Below are 16,863 nucleotides of genomic sequence, written 5' to 3' on the forward strand. Positions count from 1 at the left end.
CCATGCAACAGTGTGTCAGGTAACACTGTCCTTTGATGTTTCAGCTTTCCAGCTTTTTAACATTTCGGAAATTCTCCACAGAAAAAAAACAAAAAAACATTGGTGAATAGGCACTTTTCCCCCAAATTTTGAGTGGTGTTCCAAAGAAATGTCCATGAATATTTGAATCAGTGAATTATAAACCGTGAATAGGTACACTATAAATCTTTCACAGACAGCTGTGATTGTAGCAAAAACTGGTTCTGCAAAATATTGAAGTAGGGGCACTCAATACAAATGCTTGACACACTTCAGATTTTTATTTTCAAAAATGATCCTTCCTTACCACAACATGACAGATTTTGTGTTGGTTAAATAAATATACTGAGGTTTGATTGTAACATGTCATGAGAAAAGATTCCAGGGATGACGATGCCTTTGCCTGGCACCGTAATGTCAGATTTACTGCACTAATTAATGGAAGCTGACTTTTAACTTGAACTTGATAATCTATAGCAGCTGAAAACAAGAACTTTCTTAAATTTTGTAAAATGTATTTAATCTTGCTTATAGTGCTTTTTAGTGTGTAAAAAATGGGGCAACCAGTAAAATAAGTTATTTGCATAATAGTGCCTTGATTTTGGGTTCTAACGTTTGTGCTTTACATCTGATTCCTAGATATGCTGCTTCAGTTGTGGTTTTGTTAATCACTTTCAAATGTATTCTGGAAGGTTTGTTTGATTTCAGAGTAAGCAAGGATCTTTGATCCCCACATTTTTACTTTCTTGATATTGTTAAATCCAGAAGGTTTAGACAGGGCCGGTCCAAGCCTCCATGGGGCCCTAAGCGAAATTTAGTTTTGTTCTGCTAACAATGTTAGCAGAACTAACATTGTTAGTTTTGCTAACATTGTGGACTGGCTGCAATCAGCAGTCCGATCATTAGATCATTCACACACCTGCTATAAAACTTATTGCGTCTCTGGCAGTGCTGTTTACATTATATACATGTATAATATAGGATACATTTATTGGCCAACTGATTTATTGACCAGTTGATTTCTGGGCGCCGATTTCCTTAATTTTGGGGGATCGTGATCGGCCGATACTTGCACGTGAAGCCCATCTTATCCCCTAATCTTATCTTCGTCAGCAAAGGTTTAAAAATCAGTCTCTGTCCTCGTCTGCTCTGCAGTGAGAGGTTTGTCTGACAGACCGACCCACCAGGTCAGGTCTGCACCTTTGTAGTTAACAATATTCACCCCGCTATTGCCAACGACTTTCTTGCTCTATTTAGCGACATTTCAAACAAAAACAATTTGTATCAACCAAAATCAAAATCGGCATTTCAGGCTCTTTAAAGATCCGGGGATCGGCCAGAAAACTGCAATTGGTGCAGCCGACATTCTTTGATTAAATTAATTTCTCTTAAGCGTTACTCCAATAGCTAAAAATTAAATTCATACCAGGTGAGTCTTTCTCCCCTGAGAATGTGGATTGGTACTGGACTGATTCTGTGCCTTCAAATGATTTTAACAGAAGTTTCACATAACTTAGAAGTTGATGTAAAAATAATGTTTGTTTTACCCACAAAATGATTATGCTCAGCAGCAAACAACATATCCCCAACTACAGCATAGAGTAGCTCATCAATGTAGCAGCTATATAGCCTGATGTAAAAACATTTTGCTAGACAATGTCAATCATTGACAAGTTTTAATTATTGTTATCAAATGTTATCAAAAACGTCGTTTTGAAGCCAAAAATACCGTAGAAATATACAGAGCCAACCATCAAAATCAACTCATTTAAAGATAAAACTCAGCTTCACACAAACACAAAGACCCTAGCAAAAATGTTTGGCTGTTGAACTGGACCGTTCCAGCTAATTTTCTATTAGCAGCTCTACAAGTCTTTTACATTACATTACCAAGGCACATTAAAGCAAACATTTATCTTGGCTTTTTTCTATTCTTCCTCTTTTCTTTTTTTTTCCCATTTTTTTCTCTGAAGAGCTTTTGCGGCTTTCTTTTCTTCCTCCCTGAAGAATGAGTCCTTTTTTGAGACATTGTTTTGCTTACTGAACTTCTGACCGGAGTTCTGGACATTTGAAAAGAAAGAAAGAAAAAAACAAAACATAATTTTCTTAATGCTTGCTGTGTTTTGTGGTTTTCATTGTAGCTCAGACAGAATGTCATGCAATAAAATTCTACATAAATAACAGCCAATTTTTTTTTTTTGTTTAATTTGTTGCATTTTTTTTGTTACAAAAGATTTTGCAATGTTACTCCTCAAGACTAAATCTCAAAGTTATTGATTACTAAAAGCACCACAATTCAATAAATGGATAAATTACTGAATAAATACTTATGTTACGGCTTAAGTAACATGTGAAATATATACATGAAATAAATAACTGTATTTATAACAATTTCAGTCTATTATTAATCTATGTATTAAACAATTATATGGGGAAGTCATTATTGAATCAATCAGATGTATGTTAAAATCATACATAATTATTTTAGTATTTTTTACATTCGCAAAATGCATAGTGAATTTATTTTTCCTACCAGCTTACCCCAATGAAATGTTTGGTTAGGGAAAACAATGGTCTAGTTATGATAATTGGTCAAGAATTGATTCTCTTTGCAAGTCAACCAGTCAGGTAATTTGACAGGTGAATTTTTTTCATTGCATACTACAGCAAAGTAATCATAATTTTTTTGTTGTTGAAAAAAATGCTGCAATAAATAAATAGATACTATTTTCAACATGTAGTGATGTCAAGTTTCAATAATAGAATTTCACATTTATATATTTTTCAGTAATAATATTGACACATTTATGTAACTATAGGTAATTTGTGTAATTGTACTTATTTGAATAAGTAAGGCCTTATAAATGGTTAGATTGAAGACTGAAACAGAAACACTAAGTAGGTGTTAAGAGGTCATCTAAATTAGCCATTTGGGGGCAAGAATAAAATTTAGAAGTTGATTCACGAACAGTACAGACACACCAACGTGAGTTCAAGTGTGCACACCATTTATGCCAAGAAAAAATAATAATCTCAGTCATTTTTCATGTCTCTTTGTAGTCTAAGTTCAAGTGTGCATCTGCAAAATGAAGAAGAGTGTGTCAGCATCAATGTAAGTATGTGATGAGGTTGCATTGAACTGATGGCTGCAGATATCACTCCCAGATACTTAAGTCATTAAAGTGGATCTGGGAGCCCTGCAGCTGTGCTGGCCCTGACGGTGCCTGATGTTATCACGGTTAAACAGTCACTGCTCTCTATCAGGAGAGAAGAGTACTGAGGCATTCCTGTATTTCTTGCCAGTGTCAGGCCTGTGGCTACTGCAGAGGCCACGGCAAACTTCTATTGTTTGGTTACAGTTTGGGTGTGGCGCTCATGGCTGATATGTCATGTTTTATTATTGATTGTAGTTAGAAATTTGTTGCTTTCCCTTTTTTTCCCCACCCAGACTCACCCTATTACACATGGAAATGAAACTTGTGCCTAAATGGATCACTATATGTTCTTTATTGTTGAGGGATCAAGACGTGCCAGGCAAGACCTGGCACATCATAAAAATTATCAGCTTTACATCAAGATAGTAAAGATTTCCAATTATGTGTGAAAATAGTCATTTAGTGACTAGGGTGCATTTATAAAATACAGTATATCAAAATATGTTTTTTTTTTTGTCTACACCTTCAGTTTATAATATGTGTTTTTGCATTTATTAAATTGTGGTTAAATAAGTTGTAAGTACCTTGTTTAAGAGGTAAGCTTTTTTCACATACGTAATATGAAGAAAAGATACACAATGAATGTCAAGAGCGGTTAAGGAAAAGGCCTAATCAAAAAGAAAGGATTTGCTATAAATCTAATAAAGTTCTGCTCAACTCATCTACAAAAATGCACATCTTTTTTTAAAGAGACAGATGGTGAACAAAGATTGTCAGAATGGTCTTTTGCAACAGGGGGTATTCTATTATTAGTAATATGTGTTACAAACTTCAGGCATCTAAAATAAAATTTTATATCTAAAAAAGTATTTTTAGATATATAGCCACTGTCACCAGGAAGAGAAGACAGGTTTGTCATGTAAAAATCAAAGTTACAGCCACCCATGTGTGATTTAAAAAATGAGCTAAAGACTACTTGGTTGTGTATCTGTACGCCCAGCCATCCGTTTATGTACTTTCTGTGGATGAGATTTGTGGACGTTTTTCGAATAAGTTTTCTTCAGTGGCAATATAGTCAAGTAAAAACTTACAAACATTGTATTTTACAAAAACAATCTTGTAAACACATTTTTAAAATTGCTGACAGGCATCATTCCCATGGAGGGGACATTTGTTTAGTTTTACATTGTAAATCAACAAAATAGATGCACTTTAAAATATTACCAGGATATGTTTTCTATGTTATTCTCTGCAGGCACAAAGTATTTTGGCAATTTCGCAACAGTGAAACAATTTTTTAAAATTAGGAACCTTTTTTTTGTCTTATACTTGTTTTGGTATTATTCATAATTATCAGAACTTTGAAGTTCAATGATATTCTTAGATTCTTACCTAATATTTTGTCTGCAATTTTGCAAATTTTTAACAACCATGCTAGTGGTAAAATAAATAGACATTATAAGTAAAACAGTCATTAAAAATAACTGCTTGGTGTTTAGTCTCATGATGTCTCAATTAAACACCAGTGTGTGTGCAGGAGACATATTCAGAAGCACAGATGGCCACTCCAAGAGTGGAGCTGACTTGACAGGTTATGTCGTCATCATTCCTCATGTCTTCACTCAGTCTTCCGATGCTTTTGTCTCTGACGAGTGGAATCGGGCAGAAGTTGGTCCAGAAGTCAAAGGTCTCATGACAGAGGCAACAAATTGTCCGAGGGGGTATCGGCACCTTCAGGGCCTCCATATGCCAGCAATTGTCTCTGGCCTGGATTAGTTTGTGGTATCTAGTTACAGACTTTTATTCCCGTGGAGTCAAGTTCAGCATGGCAATGAGGGCCAGCAGTGCCGCTTAGAGCCCAGTGATTTATGTGTTGCTGAGTGAGAGCAGCAGGTTCAAGTCAGAGGTCTCTGGGCAGGGTAGCATGCCATATATGTTTGTCTGTGTGTTTGGATGTGCATATGAGAAAACATGTACAAGTCACTTCTCTTTACACACTTAAAGCCGCGTGTATGTCCGAGGAGCTGCAGCAAGGGCCAGACCCGAGGTACCGGCAGGAAGCCTTGCTCTGTTTGGCTTGGAGAGTATCCATTTGTTCGACTTTGAACATGCCTGGAGGGGTTTTTGGTGATGTAAAAATAATGACTGACTCTGCAGGGAGGTGGGGTCATCTGAGTATGAGCTGAGCTGATTGGTCAAGTGGAGATGGTGAAGGATTGACGAATGACTTTTGATGACAAAATAACTTTGGGAAATATGGAGAAAAATCATCTCATATGGGTACATTTGTTTTGGCACTTTAAAAGCAACCAGTTGGACAACTTCCCAACGCAATTAATCAAGCTGGTTTGGCTATCATTTGATATATTTATGCAAAGATGGAGAAATGCCATCTTTGAGAGATCTAATTACTCAGGCACATAAGTGAGGTCACTTCCTCCTGTACCAACCACCTGCATATTTTCTTTACTTCCTTAAAACAATGTGAAAAAACAACATATCTGTAATTCACTGGAAATATTTATTTAGTATATGATGGCAAAAAAAGAGTTGTACATTTTCTTTAAGCAATGGCCTCAATCTATATGCATTACACTGTTTTTTAGAGGTATATATCAACCTTTGACTTTTTCTGGCACATTACAATCTCAAACTTCAATATCTTTTATTGGGATTGTATGTGATCGACCACCAAAGTAAGTCCCAATTGGTAGGAAAGAAATACATGTGCTTTAGTATTATTTTGGCATGGTATAGGCATCAGTCACTTTACTCTGATACCTCTATAAAATCCAAAAGCAACTAGAGAGGATGGAGTCAAAGCTGGAGAGATCTCAGAACATCTGATGAGGTCCTTGAAATAGCATGGCAAAACTGCAAACTTACTAAGAAATGGTCATTCACCAAAATAAAAAGACCAGGCAAGGAGAGATTTAATACTGAAACAGAAAAGAGGGCCACGATAACCTTGGAGGAGCTACAGAGCTCCATCACAATCTTACAATCTAATGACATAAATATTTGTTGTGCACTCCCCAAGTCTCTCCTTAATGGGGAGGTGGCAAGATGTTTTGAAAGAAAATTAGCAAACTAATCATGCAGGGGACAAAGCAAACATGTCAAAGAACGTACTCTGGTCAGATGAAACAGACTTTTTGAGATTGCTGTAATTCAATGGTGTACTGTAACAAAAATTGAAAAATATCAGAAATACTAATAGTTATTCAAGAGATAGTATTTAATAAAAACAATAATATTTTTCCTAAACCTGGTATTTAAGAAAACTTTGACAGTTTTAATACAAAGTAGGCAGTAAGAAGCTGCTTCAACTGTACCAGCAATCAATGAAGGTGTGGTTAACACATTCTGGCTTCATGCACCGCACGTTCTCCCCTATTGGTATTTATATTCCTTTGAAATATGATGTCCTAAAAATGGAGCCATATTTATTCTCGATGGTCCATTTTTGGATCCCTCAGATATTTCGAAAATGGGGCATCTGTCCCGTGGCCTGGTCAGCCATCTGGATAAGATGGGACAAGAAGAAGATGTTAATGCACTTCATGATGAGAAAGGAGGATGACACCTTTGACCTTCCCTAGCCTTTGACCTCAGCCGCCAATAAGGAGCCACTGATGTTATGGGTTTCCTATATCGAGCATATGCTGGCCACACCGATTCCTTAAAAGAAATTCTTCATTTCTACACACTGTTTATTATAGCCGCACCCATTGTTGTAAACAGCCTGCTGTAAGAATATAGATATTTACTTCACAAGCTTTCTATTTGATTATAGAAAGAGAAATTGACAGGCATATTGGATATGTTGCCGCACCTTCTCACATCCAGCGTCAGTTGCTTGCCGAGAACTGTTTGTAGATAGAGTGAAAATTGGGATTTGTGGAGTTTCTCTCCATTTTCACTTAAATTTTTTTTTTTGGATGCATATTTTATTCAGCTGAGATTTTGCACACTTATTTTCTCATCCTTGCAGAATCAACATTTCTGTACCACGGAGGCTGTGCACAGAGCTGTGTAACAGGATCGCTCCTTCAATCATTGGCAGCATTTCCAGGAACCACCGCTAGAGCGATAAAAAGAAAATCCCCTCTGTACTTCGTGTGCTTTCCCTTTGACAGCTGTGACAGTTTCAGTAGTCAGTGCATTGACATTTATATAGTGTTTCCCTTGGGGTAGAGCTCAAGAGCTCAAGGTGGTGTTTGGGAGAAATATGAACGTGGAGAGTTTATCCACTTACATATGTAGCTATGGTTTCGCCAAAAGTGGCATTGTAGCAATGACATATCATTGTTCCAAACTGAGATTCAATTAATAATTGGAGCGCATCACCCTTGACCTTAAATTCTTGTCTGGTGTCCTCATGGATAGGAAGACTAAACACATTGATTTGTACAGTACTTTCAAAATGTGTTTTCTCCCTTACATATTCCATCTGCTTTGTCACAAGTATTTCAGATGATGAAACAAATCATCTGAATATCAAATATTTTGATATTTGACTATGATTACCAGGGTAAATACAGAAACAAAAGTTAAGTAATTGATATGTTTCAGTCTGGAAAAGTTGAGAAGTCATTTCTAAACCTTTAATACTCCAGCAAACTAACTATTAATGATGAAAACATGAAACAGTGGTGAACCTTCCCAGGAGTGATCACCCAACAAACATTACTTCAAGAGCTCACAGATGACTCACCAAATAGGTCACAGAAAAACCCAGCATTACCACTCTCACTTGCCCCAGTTGAGGTCAGCACTGAGGATTCAACAATAAGAAAGAGAGACCGGGCAAAACAGATCAGTGGAGGAATTTCAAGGCCAAAACAACTGATAACAAAATGGTCACAAAGGCCCATTTCACATTTGGAAGAGATAAAAATATATAGTTGATCCCCGACATTTTTGAACAAAAATGAAGTGTTTGGAAGTTGTACATCTCAAATAAAATGGCATAAAACCAACACAGCGTTTTTCAGAAAATATAATTTAGCACTACTTAAATATGATGGAAGAACTGGATGACTTACTTTTACTGATGGAACCATTAATTCTGCTCCGGGCCTTAAAATTTGGGAGGAGAATGGATATAAGTGAACCAACAAGTCAATCTTTGAATTGCCCCAAAAAGCACAGAATGACAGTTTTGGAGTGGCCATTCATTGTGGTTGTATGAAAGCATCATTTGTATATGATAACATACATTGTTTGCTTTTTAAGAAACATTTGAATCCCACTTTTTGTACACAATTAAATTCAGAAACATCAACTGGTTGATCAAGACTGGTTTTATAGATTTTTCTAACATTTCTTCAAAATTTTACATTGAGGATAATTTTTTACACACAAATAATTGACTGAAAAAGAGAGTTGCAGCTCAGCAGGCTGCTTGTTGCATCAGCAGGATTTTTCCATAATTCTGGCTGACTATATGACCACTTATCTTGGCAGCATTCATAGGTTTCATTTAAACTTGGTTTCCTGGCACTTGACTCCCTTTTTAGCAGAACCCACACATTTTCAATAGTGTGGACATTGGAGTACTCGAGAAGGCCTGTCCACAACCTCAATGTTACCATAGTTTTCCATTCTCAAACAAATTGTGGTGTGTGTTTCAGATCACCGAGCTTCTGGTATGAATCTTAGCTTCAACAGTTGACATAATCTCTCACAGACCAAATGCTGGATGAAGAAACGTTTAATGGCCAATTTAGAGAAATATTAGGCTATTAAATATGCTTCTGATCAATATCTTAAGATCCTTGAAGTATTTTTTATGCTTTATGTAGAGCTTCAACTGGTGAAAATGTGAAAAAAGGAGCAAGAAACACAAAAAAAGATGCATGTGAATTATTAAAAACTGCATTTAACTCTCAAATATGCAGTAGTTACACTATGGCAAAAGTCACATTCAAAAAGTTAAAACATTTTTTTTTTTTACCTTAAGTACAATTAGAAATGGGCTCTTTGATTTGTTTCTTTTTTATGTCTCCTGACGTATTTTGACAGATTTCAAAGAAGGAAGTCTCAGTCAATCAACAGCAGAAGTATCTTCATTTCCTTCACACATCCACTTCCAGAACTGATACCTGGGCTGTCCGGGATTCACTTCCAGTCATCCAGTCAGTCCTCTGTGCTAAACATTGACCATGTGACCTCTGCTCATGATCCCTGAACTGTGATGTTGACCCCTTGTACAGGGGGATGGGCTTCATGTATGTCTCAACTGGCCGTCTCCATTGACTACCTGCCAGGCACCTGCTCTGAGAAATGAAGCCAAGGCAAATGCCTCTCTAGGGAGCCTTTTGGACTCAGCAGACAAGGCCTGGCCTCAGCCCTGCATTTGAATAGGCTTTGAGTGGTCCTGGTAAACCAATCTCCCTAATTATCTATTGAAAGGACATTTTTTTTCCTTGCCTAGTCATTACCTTGATTTCAATTGCTGAAAAGTAACATGGAGAAACTAAAAAAGAAGGGAGGGAGAGGATGTGGGAATAAATACATGCGTCCATACGTGCACACACACCATTGCACACTTGTGAGACATCTAGAAACGCAAAAGACTCAGCATTGTCCTGATTTCAATAAGGTTAATTGTAGGTCGGAGGGAGCAGCTTTTACACATAAATCCAGAATGCAGGAACAGGTCAAGGCTATCAGGAGGAATAAACATGAATAAATGGCTTTTAGCTACATTTTGCTGCATCAGTAATTGCTGTTAGGGCAGGCTGTTTTAGCACATGATTGGTTTGCCCCCAAATCATCATTCTTGTCAAGTAACTAGAGTGGCCTCAGTTTGAATATGAAGAATTGTTTTCACTGAGACCCACTTATTCTGGATATTAAGTAGTTCCACAACATTACATCTTGCTGATTTTTTCTTTATAAAGGAATGCAAACAAAACTGACATTGATTTTAAAGTGATAAATACATATTATGAAATAAATATACCAGAGAAGCTGTGTTCTCCTCTGCTTACTTTACTTTTTAAATACAAGAAGTGTAATATGTTGAATTTGAAATCCTTCCAAGATGCACAATTTTTTTTGGGGGGGCTTTGTGATGCCAACAAGTTTTTACATTTTGTGACGTGTCAATCTTAAAATGTGTTGTGATGATTTCATTTCAAATGACAGACTAACACACAGTTAAAGACATTTTTTAAAGGAATTCAATGCACTGTTTCTAATTTTTTTTACAAATCAAAACGTAAAAGGTGGGATGCCCATTTATTTTCAGCCCAATTATCTCTGATAACCCAAGATAAAATCCTGTGGCACAAACCTATTGTTGAAGTCACAGAATTAAGAGTCCAACCATATCTACTGTAATTTAATATGAGTGTAAATCCAGCTGTTCTGCAAAGGTTCCAGATGTTAAGGACAATTAATTAACAAAAAGCACAATGAACACCAAGGACCATTTTAACTCTGGTGGCTCTAGATCCACAGCTCAGCAGAGCGAACCTTTTCGTGGGACAATTGTTAATCAGAGTACACTTCACAAATTTGGCGCTTTTGCAGGAATACTAAAAAGGAAGCCACTATTGAAATAAAAACCAGACATTCCTTTTACAATTGGCTACAGGCCATGTGGGGAATATAATTAAAATATGGAAGAAAATCTGAATGAAATTAAATTGCACGTCACCCTGAAAAAGCCAATAAGGTTGATGTGCAACATGGTGATGGTAGCATCTTCTCTGGAGATGCTTTTCTTTTGCAGGGATAGAGAAGGTTTCCAGAGTTGATGTAAATACTGATGGAGCTAAATACAGGGCAATCATGGAAGAAAACATGTTCACCTGCTCTTCTGCACAAATCCCCCTCAAATATACATTGGCATTTCTGTTTATAGCTTGACGTAAAAAAAGTTGAAGGGGTATATATAATCTCCTAAGGCTCTAAAACTCTGACAAAACACTGAGATTGTAATTTACACAGGTGAACTGATGCTCAATGATGTTTTGTGTTAATTCTGTGCTGAACCTAATGAAAGGTGAAAGAGCTATTGAACTCAATGTGAACTTTTTTCTTATCAACTGTACTTCCATTAAATTATCTGATCATCCAAACAAACCACTTGGAAGAGGTTTTATCAAAAGTTATTTAAAAAAAATTATATTGTTTGTGGGCTCCAGTTTCCCTAATTAAAGCTATCTACATGCTGTACTGCTGGGTCAAGAGCTTGGAGCGAGTCACTCAGGAGTGTGCTCTCCAGGTCTCTAGGGTTGTTCTCAGAAAGCTCTTGGGGCTTGCATGCAGTCGCTGTGTTGTGAACGAGATAAGAGGGGACAGAACTATCCTTTGAAACTAAATATAAATTCTAACAGGCAGCATTTGAAATTAATTAGTGTATTTTTCCTGCATGTTTTCTTTTTTTTTTTTTTTTTTACATTAAGACAAACCTAAAAAGGTAAAGCAACATTGTGCATAGTCATAGTTACAACTTTAAGAAGCAGAGAAAATATTACAAATACTACATGACTGATTTGTTTTTCCAAACTCTAAATCTTATAATCCAACTGAAAAAGAAATTGAACAAACAATAAAAGCATAAGCTTGATAATTGCTAAAATGTTATGTGCAGACTAAGTGCAGCAGCGGCAGGGGCTTTATTATTCCATTCTTTGAACTTCTCTGAATGACCGTCTATCTTAAGTTCTTTAATCTCCACCAGGCTGTCTGCTTCCACAGCAGCGCCTCTAAATCTTCTCCCACCTTTGGACTCTGACTGGAACTTTAACTGTCTCGACTCTCTGATCTCAGAGCACACACACACCAACAACAAACACACACACCGACCCACACACACGCACAAAGCAGCTTAAATTCTCACATCTCACAACGTTCTACTTCATGAATGCAACCAGAAAACATTTTCCAAGGTCAAATATTCTCCAGTGCTACTACAGATTAAAAATGATACTAATTGTTCTCATACAGAGGTTATTAAAAATAACAAATTCTGTTTCAATGAAAAGTTTCTTTGACATAAATACTTTTTATTTACCCCTTCATTTTAATTAAAAAAACAACAACAAAAGAATATTTATTAGAGGAAAAATATATAAAAATTCAAAACATCTAACATAGCATCTTTTCATGAATTGTCTTTGAGGTCCTGGAAATTATTGTTAGATTCTATTTGTGCAATCTTCTATTATCTATGTTTTTCTGGATTAAAGGACAAAGTTATAAGACTGAAGTTTTTTTCTTTTACCCTTTCATTCATGAATTATTATCCTTTGTGTCAGGATTTTTTTTCCAATTTTCTTTTTTGATTTTCTTAAGTCATAAAAAAAGGGTAGGAAAAACAATTTGCAAAAAAAACAAAAAGTAATTTTATTTTAGGTAATCAATTGTAATTTTCTCCAAATACAAAATTGCTATTTGAAAAATACATCAGTAGTATTGTTCTTTAGGGGTTATCTGATGACACAATATATATCTTTTTTACCTGCAAGATTCATCTACAGTAGAAGGAGGGACAGGGTCGGTTGGCAGGCTTTTTTGTCTGTCGGCCATATTGGATTTAATAAAAAGTTATTTCTTGCATTTGCAGCTGATGGCCAGTAGTTGATAGTGTATTTTATGATGCATTAGTGTTCACTTCAGTGGCCTGTGTGCATTTATAACATAAAAATCTACAAGAATTACAGGACAATGGCTTTTATATAGCTGTCCACTGTAGTGACCACTATGCATGAAAGGGTTAAGGGAAACATCCATGGCTGGCTAAAATATTTAAATAGCTGTTATGGAAGTGTGATCTGGTGTGAATTTTGGGACAAAATGTACAATTTGGCATAAAAAGAGCATCATACCCACACTGAAACTTGGAGGTGACAGAATTATACTTTGGGGTTATATTATAGAGCTAGGGTTTTTGTCAAGATGAAAAAATTATGAACAGTTTGAAATACTTAAAGGTTTTGACCCAGTATGTTTAGGTGTTTGTTCAATAGCAGATTGTCAGAGTTGACAATAAATGTCCTCATAATCTGATAGATGGAGATTTGCAAGGTGACAATGTGGCAAGCTCATGTACTTTAATCAAAATTATTAACATATTGGTTGATAATAGTTGGTAATTGGTTGATAATTAATGACTGGCTGGCAGTGCACACTTATGGAACCAGACTAATGGATCTTTTTCTATTTTTGTATTTTTTTCCGCAAAAGGATTTAGTTTTCCTTCACTTTTCCAGCAAGCAGAAATGTCATATAAAACACATGGAAAAATCTTCTTGAAACAAAGATGTTTCCCTATTCATAAGACTACAAATTCTTTACAAGTGCCTACAACCATAGTTGATCCCAAGTTACCTCTGACCTACAGGGTCAAGACTCATGACTTCCAGTAGAATAAAACTGTCAGGCCCCACTAGCTGGCTACAATGGTCAAAATAATGAAGCAGTGTCAGGATATGGTATTATTCTCGGTAGCTGTGACTGTATTCACAGCCCCAGTGTGGCTTCTGTCAGGAATAATAAGCACTGTGTAGTTCAGCCTCTTCTCCTCACACAAAGTTTGGACCCTCTGGGCTTCTGTCTTCAGCACATACACCACGCAGCAAAGCTCTGCCAATGAGATCAAACATCTTAGGAAAGCGGGCTTTGCGCATCCATTTCCCACTTGTAGGCTTGGTTAACAAACATGTACGTTATCCCTCTTATTTGTTCATACATTAAATGCTCACATACTCAGACATTCGTACATGGGAAGGATCGAGTAAACTCAGGATTAGATGCTTTACATCAGCGTTCAGAAGTACTCCAATAAGCTTTCTGCAGACAGCAGGTCCTTAGACACTTCATTTATCTTCCAGAACAGGGACCACTTCAAGGGCCCTCGGAGGTGCCTGGCGCTGAGGTCATTGCTGGGGGTGGGTCTCTCTAAAGATTTAGGGCCATAAGAGAGGGATTAAGCAACAGTGTACCTATTATCATATTGGAGAGTAACAAAAGTCAAGTTTGTGCTACTTTTGTTTTATTCAGTCATGTTTTCAGACTTTCAAGCACCACTAAAATTGGATTAATTAAAGTTTCTTAGTTTTATTACAACTAAATGGTCTACAAATCTTCAGCCCTGATTCAACATTTGAGATTAGTAATAGGAATTTTCTTAGACTGTGTATTTTTTTCTTCTTCCTAAAAAGATAGTTTTAGGAAGATAAATTATATTTTAAAAACTGCATTAGCCAGTAGGACAAATCGGGACAGCTGAGGTAAAAAGTACCAATATCAGCCCTGACTTAACAGAGGCAATAGTTTCTGCCAGTCTCAGGTTTTCAGAAAGTTGGTTTCAGTGCTGAAGAGCATATGAGAAAAGTATTGCTTCCCCTTGTTTAGTTCTGGTCCTGCAAAAACTTTAACCTGAGGGGTGTCCATACCTGAACAGTGACTCTGAAATCTGGGATGACAACCATTCATTGCCAATGTGGACCAAAGATACCACTACAGAATCAAAATAAAAGCTTGCATTGTATTTTTGAGTAGTATTTCATGTAAAATCTCAAATTTTGGTTTTGTTAATAAGATTGTAGTAGATATGTATTAGAATAGACTTTGTGTGATTGTTGTAACTGAGTCATGGACCACTGTAAAGTGGTGATAGAATGTTATAAAATTATACATCATGAACATAGATATTGCCAGAAATGTTGTAATGCTCAGTGGTCTGAGCTAGCAGGAGCATATTAATTAAAAGTGGCCAGAGAATTTTGCCTTCAGCAACCCAAAACTCCCTTGGTATTCCACAAAAGATCTGAACCAGGTTTAGCACAGTACCTGACAACCTCACTCGCATTTTCAGTCTATCAATCAGGAAATTATCAACGAAGTTGAATGCAGCTCTGAGATTCAGTAGAATCAAAACAAACAGTTCTGGAACGTTACTGTTAAGGCATTTGGAAGTAAAACTTAAAAAAAAAAACATCAGTTGTCATCAGTATTAATCAGGCTCTGCTACATTTGTTGTTATGGGAAGACATACTTCAGTGTTCATGGCAATTTCATGGTAGGGATGGAAAAGCAGGCACTGCTTTACCTGACTATAATGTCTCATGTGAAAGCTTTGAAACCGAGAGCTTCTATTAACATACAAAAAAGGCAAGATTGAGCAACTGACCAGACAGCTGGCAGTGCCACAAGTGTTCCTAGGTCAGTCAAATGCAATATCAAGTAGATGGTAGTCTTCTTGAATTACTTAGAGTCTCTTCATGGTTAGCTCAACCAGATGATGGATCTTCTTGCCTCATCTCGAAAACTATTCCCTATCCACATCCTAGATAAGAGGCAGAACAGGGAAACTGTTCTGACTCCCGACACTTTGGTGAAATAATTTTATGAGACATAACATTATGACCACCAGTTAAATCATGTATTGTTACCACTTTTGCTGAGTCTGACTTGTAAAAGATTGGAATCCACTAGGAGTTGCAAGGTGTATTGTGGTACCTGGCATCAAGCATTAGCACCATATTCTGTAAGCTAAAAATGTGGAGCATCTGTTGGTCAGACTTGTTTGCCCACAGATTCTCAACTGTGGACAGACAATTGAGAACTTGCTCAAGGTTGTTGTCCCAGACATAGTTTCAATGAAAAGGTCTATAGTAGATCTTTTGTAAGAATTTGTAGGCATCCGGTATATGTGCAATTAACTTTCACATTGTAGAACCCGATGTATCCAGGAAGACACATTAGGTCACCATAGTGCAATGTTTTTCAGAGGTCAATAAAGCACACGTTATCATATATCCATGTGATATGTAAGAAAATTTGATCACATCAGACCTTGTCCTTCAATGGTCTCATTTCCAAATTTTGCTGCCTTGTGGCTCTGTCATTGGTTCACAGTTCATATTATGTAACATGGTAAGATGCATTGTGTATTCTGACACCTTTATATTGAAACCACCGTTAATTTCTTTTGATCTGCAGTAGCCATTGGATAAAACCACTTGGGCCAACACTTTAGGCACCATGTTTGGGAATAAGCCTTGGCTCCCCACGAACCAGTTATTGGTCAACACAGTTTTTTCTTTCAACCCTCAGGATGGGTAGATAAAATCAGGAAAACCCCACCAGATCTGCAGTTCTCCAGTGACTTAACAATCACATTCACCTTTTTTCTTCTTCAATACATGTGCAAGAAACCACTCTTCCACACATAAAATAATTTAGCTGTAATTCCACATCAGTCAGCTTTACTCTTTTCTTACAGAGTAGCTACATGGATAGTTTAAAATAGCAATAAACATGTCATAACGCTGTCTTATGTTTGTTGGTGCTTTTATTATGTGTATGGATGAAGATGGAGCTGTGGGTTGAGTGATGACACTGGTGGTGCAATCTCACCGACATCTGCTTCTAATCTGCAACATGAAAAAGACACTCTAATGACCCCATACCTGCCCCAGAAGATCGTCTGCCCCTGTTCTGTTTCCTCCGCCTGATGCTGGTCACTCTCATTTCAACCCAAATCAAACAGCATATCGGGTTACACAAGATTTCTACTGCAACGTTGCAATCAGACATAGACGAGAGAGAGGCTGTGTGTGCAATTTATGTGCTCTTATTCTTTCACTAGTGCCAGACAGCCTTGTGATGCAGAGTTTTGCGTTTGCTGTAGCTGTTCAGTTTTGCTTGTTTTTGACCAGTATTCAGG

The 16,863-nt window shown here is 36.8% G+C and overlaps 2 long non-coding RNA genes across 2 annotated transcripts in view; one reads left to right on the forward strand and one right to left on the reverse strand.

The window, feature by feature from the left end:
* LOC114150035 (uncharacterized) overlaps window positions 1-16,863 on the forward strand; it is a 71,553-nt gene that overhangs the window by 32,380 nt on the left and 22,310 nt on the right. The gene's annotated exons all lie outside the window — the stretch shown is intronic.
* On the reverse strand, window positions 13,626-15,073 carry LOC114150034 (uncharacterized). The gene is made up of 3 exons (XR_003596651.1): window positions 14,985-15,073; window positions 13,952-14,090; window positions 13,626-13,775 (listed from the first exon to the last, which is right to left on the reverse strand). It is a non-coding gene; the product is annotated as an uncharacterized LOC114150034 (long non-coding RNA).

Source organism: Xiphophorus couchianus, chromosome 8, assembly GCF_001444195.1.
Source record: "Xiphophorus couchianus chromosome 8, X_couchianus-1.0, whole genome shotgun sequence".
NCBI lineage: Eukaryota > Metazoa > Chordata > Actinopteri > Cyprinodontiformes > Poeciliidae > Xiphophorus > Xiphophorus couchianus.